Source organism: Taudactylus pleione, unplaced genomic scaffold (assembly GCF_031769625.1).
Source record: "Taudactylus pleione unplaced genomic scaffold, aTauple2 ptg000207l, whole genome shotgun sequence".
In the NCBI taxonomy this organism is placed as follows: domain Eukaryota; kingdom Metazoa; phylum Chordata; class Amphibia; order Anura; family Myobatrachidae; genus Taudactylus; species Taudactylus pleione.
In genome coordinates this window covers 1,005,369-1,017,507 of record NW_028284609.1, presented here as the reverse complement: position 1 = coordinate 1,017,507, position 12,139 = coordinate 1,005,369, and positions in this window count along the sequence as shown.

The window sequence follows — 12,139 nt, the reverse complement described above, 5'->3', positions numbered from 1 at the left end:
ATAGTGAAGTCATCAATAATTCCCTGAGTAAGAACTTTATCATTTTTCAGAATTTGGATGATTAAGTCACTGTGTAATCTACATAATTCTGAGAATCAGTGCTGTGAGATCACTGTAGCAGCACAGACGGTGTAATGGTTAGCATTACTGCCTCGCAGCACTGAGGTCGTGGGTTCGATTAACTGTGTGAAGTTTGTATAGTCTGCCTGTGCTTGCATAGGCAAACGCAGGGGAGGTTTCCATCTGCCTGGAAACCCCCCTCCCCAGCCCACACCATTACCACAATAGAAATATAATACAATTTTACTAGTGCTGCATGTTCTTGGAATGGTGCCCACATCTAAAATAAAAACATTCAGCTGAGGCAGGATGGACCTACTGCCGCATTTAATGGCTTACTGTGATCACTGGTCCTGTATCTGCTGGAATTATGACACACAATACACTTTGTATGATACATATTAAAGCTGGTTAAGTGCTATTTATGCCCTCTTCATGGACTGGCCACACTCACTCTAAAATCAAGCATTTGGAAACCCCCCTCTAGAAAGCCTGCATTTGCCACTGGCTTGCGTGGGTTTCCTTCGGATACTCTGGTTTCTTTCCACACTCCAAAAATATACTGGTAGGTTAATTGGCTCCTGACAAACAAATTAACCTAGTGTGTAAGTGAGTGTGCCTGGTGTGAGTATACGTGAGTGTTCACTGGGGCAGGGATTGATGTAAATGACCAAATATTCTCTGTAAAGCGCTGCGGAATATGTGTGTGCTATATATATAACTGGTAATAATAATAATCCCCGCAATAAGATCATACATAGAATCATAGTGCTGCTCTTCCTGGTTAATAAACCAATCCCTGGTTAAGCCATTCAACATGTGGACTGACCTACTTCACACTATGATCTATCAGCATAGGTTCTGCCTATATATTATATATATATATATATATATATATATATATGTATATATCTCCCAAATGGCCCGGCACTCTCCTTCCAATAAGTAAAGTTGCCGTGGTGCTCACTACAGTACACCCATACACCTCCAGGTGTGGCATTCAGCGGACTAGGTAAATAATCAAATCCTTGCAGAAAGGACTGCAACATTTTGGGATTTATTTTCCCTTAGTCAGGCTACCTAATACAAAAATATATATATATTATATCATACTTGCCAAAATCCCTTATTGTCAAAGAGACTCCCTGAAATAGTAGCAATCTCCCTGCCTCCCTGAAGAGTCCAGCAATCTCCCTGATTGTCCCTACCCACATTTTAAAGCTGTTACTGTATATATAAAAAACAGACATACATTCCAGTGAGATCATTCGTTTCATTTTCATCCATTGGTTATAAGGCACAATGATCCCTATGGACACATGCATTTTCTGAAAAGTATAAGTGTCTTTTTCATCAGCAAGTAGATCTTACTAACTGCTTTGGGGCTCATTTACATTTGGACGTAAGTCAATTTTATGGCACACGTCTCAGATGTAGCAGTACACATTCACTTTACTGCCTCGTTCAAAGGTGTTGCTTTCACAATCTCCTTGAAATGCATTTTCAAAAGTAGGCAAATATATGTATTATATATATATATATATTAGCGATGTGCAGGCTCGGATAGGTTCGAATTTGCACGCAGAGTTTGGATTTTTCCCACCAAAAAACAGGACTCAGAAAGAGGCTTTTGTCCAGGAATGATGATGTTTGTCCATGTAAGATGATGTATTGCTTCTTTCTGAGTCCTGTTTTTTGGAGGGAAAAATCAGAACTCTGAATGCAAATTCTAACCTATCCGAGCCTGCACATCCATATATATATATATATATATATATATATATATATATATATATATATATAATATATATATATGAGGTCTGTCTAAAAAGTTTGGTGAATGGTCTGATATATCTGTGTTAAACGCTTGCAACAAGGTCGTTCATGCGCGCTGACATGCATGGACATGTCTGGACCTGCCCCCAGTCGGGGTTTGCCCGAGGCCGCCACCGCACTGCCATTGCATTCATTTCAACAGAGTGTCCCGAGCAGTGTGCATCAAACAGCAATGGAGCAACGACACAACATTAAGTTCTGCTTCAAATTGGGTAAATCGGCGTCGGAGACAAACAAAATGTTGGTGAAAGTGTACAGTGAATGCTGCATCCTACCTGGAAGTACTGAAACGTCTGTTGCAGTGCATCCGGCGCTTAGACAACAGATGATAAAGCCTGGAAATTGGGTGTTGTTACACAACAATGCACCATCGCATTCTGCCATCCTTGTGCGCCAATTCTTGACTCAGCGTGGCATGACTGTTTTGGATCACCCACCCTACTCCCCTGACCTTGCTCCTGCTGACTTTTTTTTCTTGTTCCCTCGTCTTAGGGGGGTCATGGAGGCATCACGGTTTGTGGACGTCAAGGAGATTCAGGACCATGTGACAGCACTTCTGAAGACAATTCCTAAAAAAGACTTTTCCGACAATCTCCAGAAGCTTTACGAACATTGTCAAAAGTGTGTTGTGTCTGGTGGAGACTACTTTGAAGGCCAATAAAGATATTTCCAATGTGCATTCTGTTTTTTTGTTTTTATTATACCATTCACCAAACTTTTTAGACAGACCTCGTACATATATATATATATATATATATATATATATATGTACGTGGACAGTGAAGAGGGAGGGTGGGAGTTAGGGCTGGCTGGGCTGTGTAGTGTTGTCCTGCGCTGTGCTGCCATTGTCCATAGGGGCTATGTCCACTCCTCCAAAGTCCATAGGGGCTGGCTGTGTTGTGCTGTGCTGCTGTTGTCCATAGGGGCTGTGTCCACTCCTCCAAAGTCCATAGGGGCTGGCTGTGTTGTGCTGTGCTGCTGTTGCCCATAGGAGCTGTGTCCACTCCTCCAAAGTCCATAGGGGCTGGCTGTGTTGTGCTGTGCTGCTGTTGCCCATAGTGGCTGTGTCCACTCCTCCAAAGTCCATAGGGGCTGGCTGTGTTGTGCTGTGCTGCTGTTGCCCATAGTGGCTGTGTCCACTCCTCCAAAGTCCATAGGGGCTGGCTGGACTGTGTTGTGCAGTCAGTTGTCCATAGGGGCTGTGTCCACTCCAAAGTCCTGTGCAGTGTCCCAGTCCTAAAGGGGTGCTTAGTGTTGTCCAGGGGGTGCTCTGTTCATCAGGGGAGCTCCCACCAAGTGCAAAAAAAATAAATATTTTTTCTGTGTTTGTGAATTGTGTGCGCAGTAGCCGCACGTGCATCAACAAAGTAGTGCCAAGCATGCCCCTGTGTCATAAGTAAAGGGCCGGCTGGCTTGACCATTAAAGGGTGCTGTAACCCCCAAAGTGCACTCCAAACAAAATAAAAAAAAATATTTTTTTGTGTTTGTGAATTGTGTGCGCAGTAGCCGCACGTGCATCAACAAAGTAGCGCCAAGCGTGCGCCTGTGTCATAGGTAAAGGGCCGGCTGGCTTGACCGGTAAAAGGTGCTGTAACCCCCAAAGTGCACTCCAAACAAAATAAAAAAATATTTTCTGTGTTTGTGAATTGTGTGCACTGTGGCTGCATGTGCATCAACAAAGGAGCAGCGCCAAGCGTGCGTCTGTCTGTTAAAGGGTGGTGTAACCCCCAAAGTGCGCTCCACAAAGAATAAAAAGTTCTTTTTTTTCTGTCTTTGTGAATTGCGTGGGCTGTAGCTGCACGTGCATCAACAAAGGAGTAGCGCCAAGCGTGCGCCTGTGTCCCATAAGTAAAGAGCCGGCTGGCTCATTTCTTAAAGGGTGGTGTAACCCACAAAGTGCACTAGTCTCCAACAAAAATAAAAAATTATTTTCTGTGTTTGTGTGCACCTTAGCCGCACGTATATATCAATATAACATAAATGGAGGACCAAACTTTCTCCGATAAAAATAAAATAGGGAAAGATCAAGAACCACTTCCTCCTAGTGCTGAAGCTGCTGCCACTAGTCATGACATAGACGATAACATGCCATCAACGTCGTCTGCCAAGGCCGATGACCAATGTCATAGTAGAGGGCACATACAATCCCAAATGACAAAGTTCAGGAAAATGACCTTAAAAAAAACATTTAAATCATTTGAAGAGAAACGTAAACTTGCCAATATGCCATTTACAACACGGAGTGGCAAGGAACGGCTAAGGTCTTTCCCTATGTTCATGACTAGTGGTTCAGCTTCACATGACGATGGAAGCCCTCCTCCCGCTAAAAAAATCAAACGAGTTAAGCTGGCAAAAGCACAGCGAAGAACTGTGCGTTCTAAGAAGATATCACAAATCCCCAAGGAGAGTCCAAGTGTGGTGGCGGTTGCGATGCCTGACCTTCCCAGCACTGGACGGGAAGAAGTGGCTCTTTCCACCATTTGCACGCCCCCTGCAAGTGCTGAAAGGAGCACCCACAGTCCACTTGCTGATATGCAAATTGAAGATGTCACTGTTGAAGTACAACAGGATGAGGATACTGGTGTAGCTGGCGCTGAGGAGGAAGTTGGCGAGGAGGATTCTGATGGTGATGTGGTTTGTTTAAATCAGGCTCCGGGGAAGACAGTTGTTGTCCGTGGGTTGAAAAAGCCCATCACGGTCATGCCTGGGCAGAAGACCAAACATTCCACCTCTTTGGTCTGGCAATATTTCTATCCAAATCCGGACAACAACTGTCTTGCCATATGTACCATATGTAAAGGTGGAATAAGTAGGGGTAGGGACGTTAACCACCTAGGAACATCCTCCCTTATACGGCACCTGCAGCACGTTCATAAAAAGTTACTGTCAAGTTCAGAAACTTTGGCTAAGACCGTAAGCAGTCCAGGGACACCTAAATCCCGTTGTCCTGTTGTATCCAAGCGCCTGCAAACCACACCGTCAACTCCCTCCTCGTCAATTTCCTCCTTTTTATTCTTTGCTACGCCTACTGCTGCCGCTGCTGCTGGGAGTTGTTCATCATCCCAGAGAGGAAGTAGGAACATCACTACTTTTACTAAACAATTGACCCTCCAACAGTCCCTAGCGATGAGGATGAAGTACGACAGCAGTCATCCTGAAGCAAAACGTATAACTGAGGCCTTGACTGCTATGTTGGTGTTAGACGTGCGTCCGGTATCCGCCATTAGTGCAGTAATTTAGACAATTGATGGAGGTAGTGTGTCCCTGGTTCCAAATCCCGTCTAGATTCCACTACACTAGGTAGGTGATACCGAGACTGTACAGAAACATCAGAAAAAGTGTCCTCAGTGTCCTGAAAAATGCGGTTGCACCCAATGTCCACTTAACTACGGACATGTGGACAAGTGGAACAGGGAAGACTAAGGACTATATGACTGTGACAGCCCACTGGGTAGATGTATCACCTTACGCAGCAACAACAGCAGCGTCACCAGTAGCAGCATCTCAGAAACGCCAGCTCGTTCCAAGGCAGGCTACGCTGTGTATCACTGGTTTCAGTAAGAGGCACACCGCCGACAACCTCTTAGAGAAACTGAGGGAAATCATCACCCAGTGGCTTATCCCACTTAGACTCTCCTGGGGATTTGTGATATATGACAACGCCACCAATATTGTGCGGGCATTACATCTGGGCAAATTCCAGCACGTCCCATGTTTTGCTCACACAATAAACTTGGTGGTGCAGAATTTTCTGAAAAGCAACAGGGGCGTGCAGGAGACGCTTTGGGTGGCCCGAAAAATTTGCCGCACCTGGATCCTCAAAGCAGCAGCGACAAGCGTGCATCTGTCTGTTAAAGGATTACATCGGTGACAGCATCCAAGTAGGCATGACAGACAGTCCATACCTGTACTGGCAGGAAAAAGAGCATGTACAAACTGGCTCTATTTTACCTGAGTTGCCCCCCCTCCAGTGTGTACTCCGAAAGAGTGTTTAGTGCAGCCGGGAACCTTGTCAGCGAAAAGCGTAGGAGGTTGTTTCCACAAAATGTGGAGAAGATGATGTTCATAAAAATGAATTATCAACTCTTCCAGGGAGACCAGCCTCCAGAACGTACAGAGAGACCTGTGGTGGTGGATTCCAGCGGGGACGAGTTAATACTCTGTGAGGATGAGGATATACACAACACTGAAGAGGGTGAGGAATCGGTGGATGAGGAGGATGAGGATGACATCTTGCCTCCGTAGAGCCAGTTTGTACAGGGACAGATTAATTGCCAGCTTGTTTTGTGGGGGCCCAAATGAACCAATCATTTCAGCCACAGTCGTGTGGCAGACCCTGGCGCTGAAATGATTGGTTTGTTAAAGTGTGCATGTCCTGTTTATACAACATAAGGGTGGGTGGGAGGGCCCAAGGACAATTCCATCTTGCACCTCTTTTTTTTCTTTGCATTATTTACTGTTTGGGGCCTAGTTTTTCAAGTTGCCATCCTGTCTGCCACTGCAGTGTCACTCCTAGATGGACCACGTGTTTGTGCCGCCCACTCGTATCTCTTAGCATAGTCATCCAGCTACCTCGGAACAACCTTTTGGACATAAAAACACTATTGTGAGGTGTGAGGTGTTCAGAATAGACTGGAAATGAGTGGAAATTAAGGTTATTGAGGGTAATAATAGCATAGGACCAGAAAAACCCACAAATTCTGTGATTTTAGCTGTGTTTATGCTTTTTTTTTAAAAACACAGATCCAAAACACAAAACCCAGAACCCAAAACACGGAAAGGTGGTTTTGCCAAAACCAATCCAGATCCAAAACACGAAGAAAGATCCAGATCCAAAACCAAAGCACAAAACACGAAAAGTGGCCGGTGCACACCCCTAATATATATACACATACATACATACGCACATATACACACACACAGAATATCTTGCAGGGATACAGGCTACAATGGCTAACGCTTTTCGGAATTTGTTACTTCTCACAAACCCCACGCCATTTTTTCCTCCTATTTTCCAATACCAGACCAGTCTGAGAGGTCCAGGGCAGGTTACTGCTTTTGGGGGAAGCAACACACCTTTTTTTTTTTATGTAACTATTTTACTGCTATGTAAAGCATCTAAACTAGTGGCTGTGGAGAAGTGTGTTGGTAATATATTATATTTTTTACTAGACTTTAATTTTAGGCTATTTGTTCTTCATTAAATAAAACATTCTATAGTAATAGAGTTTATTAAACTGCCATCCTGTCTGCCACAGTTGTACCACTGTTTCATAGATGTGCTATATTCTTTTAGCCTGCCATGTGTTTGTGCCGCTACTCTGTTGCTTAATTTAATTGATAATCATTAATGAATTTCTTTTACTAGCCTGTTACTCTGGCTTGAATCCCCCATTTTGGCCTGAGGACTGTGATTAACGATTTACTGGTTGGAACAGTGTGCTGGTAATATATTAGTTTTCTTTGTACTAGGATTCTACTTTTAGGCTATTAGGGGGAGATGCATCATCGGTGACATCGCCGATGTGGTACATCCCCCCCGACTTCGCGTACATACCGTGGTTAATTACCGTGGTATGTACCAAGAATATCGCAAAGAACAGCTCTCTCGATGAGAGCTGTCCTTTGCGATGCTGCCGGGCAGAGGGGCTTCCGCGTTTAACACCCAGAAGGACACTGGCCGCGGGGGCTCATGGGAGGGATCCGTTCGGATCCCTCCCAGCCCCGAGCGTCGCTCTAAGAAGCCCATAGGCTTCAATTGGGTAATGCCACCTGAAGGTGGCGTTACCTAGCAACGCGAAGCAGCAAACACATATGGGGAATGCGGTAAAACCCAAAAAAACTGCATTTGCGGGGGTTTTACCGCATTTTGCCGATGATACATCTCCCCCTAAGTTCTTGATTAAAAGCACGCGAATGCTAGCATAAGCATGAGAGGAGATAAGCACCCTGTTTTTTATTGTAGCAGTACTGGTTAGAACTGGGTTTTTGGTCGCAGTCATGTTATTGGTATTTGTATTGAGTCAATCAGAGTTTGACAGCCTATCAGGGACCTGTTTAGGCGGGCTCTGTTTAGAGTTATCAGTGCACTGGGAGGAGTCAGCTTCCTCTTTTCCAGTTGTGATCGTCTGGATAAGTACCTCAGTGTCACTGAAGCCATATATTTTGTCTTCCTATCATATTTCCTTGCTTATTCAGCAGTATATCCCTTTTACTCTGTCTTTTCATCCCATCCTCATATCTTTATTAATTTTCCCCCTCCCCTCTTTTCTCTATTTTACATTCCCCCCCTGCTCTTTTACAGTCCCCCCTCCTCTCTTCCCACTGTCGTTTTTTGTGTGCAGCCCCATTTTATTCAACCCCCCCTCCATTCGGCTTCTCCCCACTGGGCACATTCATACTGCTGCCATGCCCCATCTCCGCTGAGATGCCCCCGTCCCCGTCGATTGTTGTAGGCGGCCTGGCCTCTAGCTTTGGCGGCCATCTCTCCTCACACGCGCGGGGCACGTGCACTGCACCCGCGCGTGTCCTCCGGCCCGGCGGCACCCGCGGCGCCCGGAGCATTTGTTAGTGCACCCGCTCCCCCCCATCCAGCCGGCAGGCATGGCTGGTGCGAGCGGGTGCTGCATCGGGACCCCCCCGCTCACCAACCGCTTCAATGAAGCCGGGCAGCGCGGTGTCCTCAGACACTGCGCTAAGCCCCGCCCCCACAAGTAGCGGGCGCCATTTTAGGTGCCTCAGCCCGCATAGACACAAATGTCACCGCGGGGCGCGTGCACTGCACCCGCGCGCGCGACCTCCGGGCCGGCGACACCCGACGCGCCCGGAGCGTTGGGTAGTGCACCCGCTCCTCCCCCATCCAGCCTGCAGGCATGGCTGGTGCGAGCGGGTGCTGCATCGCCCCCCCCCCGCTCACCAGCCGCTTTCATGAGGCCGGGCAGCGCGGTGTCCTCAGACACCGCGCTAAGCCCCGCCCCCACAAGTAGCGGGCGGCATTTTAGGTGCCCTGAGCCCCCATAGCCACTATGTCACCGCGGGGCGCGTGCACTGCACCCGCACGTTGCCTCCGGGCCGGTGACACCCGCCGCGCCCGGAGCATTGGTTAGTGCACCCGCTCCTTCCCCATCCAGCCTGCAGGCATGGCTGGGGCGGGCGGGTGCTGCATCGGACCCCCCCCCCCGCTCACCAGCTGCTTCCATGAGGCCGGGCAGCGCGGTGTCCTCAGACACTGCGCTAAGCCCCGCCCCCACAAGTAGCGGGCGCCATTTTAGATGGCCTGAGCCCCCATAGCACTCAAATGTCACCCTCCACTGCTCCAGGAGCGGGGGGGGTTTTTGCTGCTGACACCTGACAATGGGCACCCCCTTTCCAGGGGTCAGCTACTTGCCAGCACAGCTGGGTTGAACTATTCACCAATGAGCCACATTGCCGTGGACAGCCATCATGGTGATTCAAACCGCAATACCCCGTTAATTCAGCAGTTCTCATACCCAGGTTTAGCCCCTTTACCACCTGTTACCAGCGTTCCCATCAGCGGTTTGGCCCACCATGAATTTCAATAGGTACTGCGCCCCCCGCTGCATATTTTGGTCAGGGTTTTAGCCAGCGGACACTTCCGCCTGCCCTTCCTGTCTTTTCCCAGCAATTTATTAACCCTCAATTGCCCCATGCTCTGGGCCATTATGTACCGCAGGTGCTACACCCTTCGTGTGATCAGCAGTTTCTTTCCACTTCGACCGTACATAACACTTACCCGTAATTTATCTAGCAGGTGCCCAGGGACATTTTTACAGCCGAATTCCACCCTATAACCCCCCTTGCCTCTGGTCCCGCCACCTGTCAGGTCTCCCACCCCTCCGCACCCCACTCAAATTCATCCACATCCCCCTCTGTCTGCCCGAGCCGGAACTCCCATCTCTGTTGCTTTTTCAGCTTCAACTTTGTACATTACTAATGTTGATGTCCCCAGTTCGCAGAGCATCGTGTCACCAGTGTCTTTGGCTCCTGCTGCCAATGTCACGGAGGACGTTCCGGCTTTATCGATTCAAGTCGTGGTGGGCACATCTCACAGCGCGGGACAGGAATCAGTTTCCACGGTCAGGGCCGCTACTCCATCGACGTCTGGAGCAGGTGAGATCACTTCACCACATAACACTGCCACGTCATCACACTCTGAAGTCTCATACGATTCATCTGGCTCAAGCGAAAAACCGCACAGGCTCACGTGTTATTTTTTTAGAAGAAGAAGAAAAAAGGGAAGCGTAAGAGCACAAATAGATTCCGCAGTTATGCAGGCAGCTCGGTTCCGGATGCATCAGGCGATGCAGTTCATTGCTCTAATACTGCGTTTTTGCGGGGGTTAGATAGGTTTGTTAAGAGATAAAAAAGAAAAGAAAAAAGAAAAAGGGGTTCGTTTGCCCGTTGTTCGTCCAATTTTTTGTAAAATAGCGGTGAAAGCCAAAGGAACTTTAAGTCAGCTAGGGATTACCCAGTTGTTGTGGGGAAAAAATAGCGGCGAAAGTGGATGCAGGCCTGTTTCCCATCTCCTCCCTTAGTCTATTGGCGTTTTCCCCTTTGGGTGTTGTTCCTAAAAAGGAGGCCGGTAAATTCCGGTTGATCCAACACCTGTTCTATCCAGAGGGAGAGTCCGTTCACGACGCTCTAGATCCAGGCGAGTGCAGCGTCATTTATCGATCTTTGGCGGATGCCTCTATGGTGGGTGCACGAATTCGGTTAGGGAGCCCCATTGGCGAAGAGTGACAGAGGCCCTCATTCAGAGCCGTACGCTCTGAGCAGAGCGCACGCTCTGAATGAGGGCCGGTCTCCATGAAAATGGAGCGTCCTCCTGGACGCTCGTATAGCTGTGGGTCACCACCCACAGCCTATACGAGCGTGCATTTTGATGGCCGCGATGGTCGTGACCATCGAAACTGCGAGCCGGAGCCTGCGGTTGAGGTTTTCAACCGCAAGCTCCGGAGTGATTTTGGCTCTATCAGAGCCAAAATCACTCCCACTGACATCACTAGTGATGTCAGTGGGCCAGCTTTTGACGGGAGGCGTTCCCGTGGGAACGCCCCCGTCAGGGAGGCACGCCCCCGGCACGCCTACCAAAGGGAGCGTGCTGTCAATCAACATCGACAGCACGCCCCCTTTGATCAGACACAACGAGCGAAGGACTTTCCTTCACTCGTCGCGTCTGGCGCATGCGCACGACGGAGCTCCCTCCGTCGTGCGCATGCTCAGTCCAGAACATCGACCCACTTGCGAGCGGACAGCCGCTCGCGAGTGGGTCTGAATCAGGCCCAGAGTCCGTTTTTTAGGCTGATTCTTTCAGATACTTGGGTTTCAAAATTGATGCGTCATATTGCGTGGATAAGTGTTTGCCAATGGTATTCTCCATTTCCTGCTCCTTTTTTTGAGTGTTTCAGCTCTTTCCTACAGTGGTGCATTCAGCCAGGTTCAGGGCAGTCAAGTATAGTCCATTATTTAGATGAATTCTTATTGGTAGAGAGGGCCACAGCAGGCGTAAACAAAAAAAATAAAAAAAAAATAAAAAACTAAATAAATAAAAAATAAATAAATAAATAAAAATAGTGAACTAGTTTGAATAGTGAACTTAAGGTCGACATGCGCTTATGGTGCACTTTTTGCAGGATTTTAACGGGGTTCGGTTTTTGGTTGCCCAAGCCAGTGGGCTTTGGATTTTCGGGCCTTTTTTGAGGGTCAGTATTGCGCGGAAGCTTGGCCACAGGATTGGCGAGCTGCCGGTTTTACAAGCAATATGCTCCTCCTCTATTGGTTCCCAATTGTAGTGGCCATAGAGTTCTAGATGGCGCAGATTAGTAATCGTAGCATAATTTTCTGGTGCAACAACCTGGGGGTGGTTCAGGCCATTAACGCGTTCCGGAAGTTGAAAACGAGTTAGCGGATGCTTTATCTCGTGTCCAATGGTCAAGGTTTAGAGCATTGGCGCCCACAGCTAGCGTTCATGGTTTATCCTGCCATGCTCATGTCTGGCAGAGCATCAGGTCGGCATCGGCAGACTCGCTCTGAAAGCGTTGGCGACGGGTACCCTAAGGTCCTATACGGAAGCGTGGAACTCTTTGCTGGCTTTCATTAACAAAATAGATCAGGGTAAGAGTGTTGAAGGTAACATGTTGCAGTTCATTTGGTTTTGGCATGAACAAAAGCAGCAATGTCCGGTGCTTTGGCAGGCACTTCATATTTTTCACAATTGCGTGTC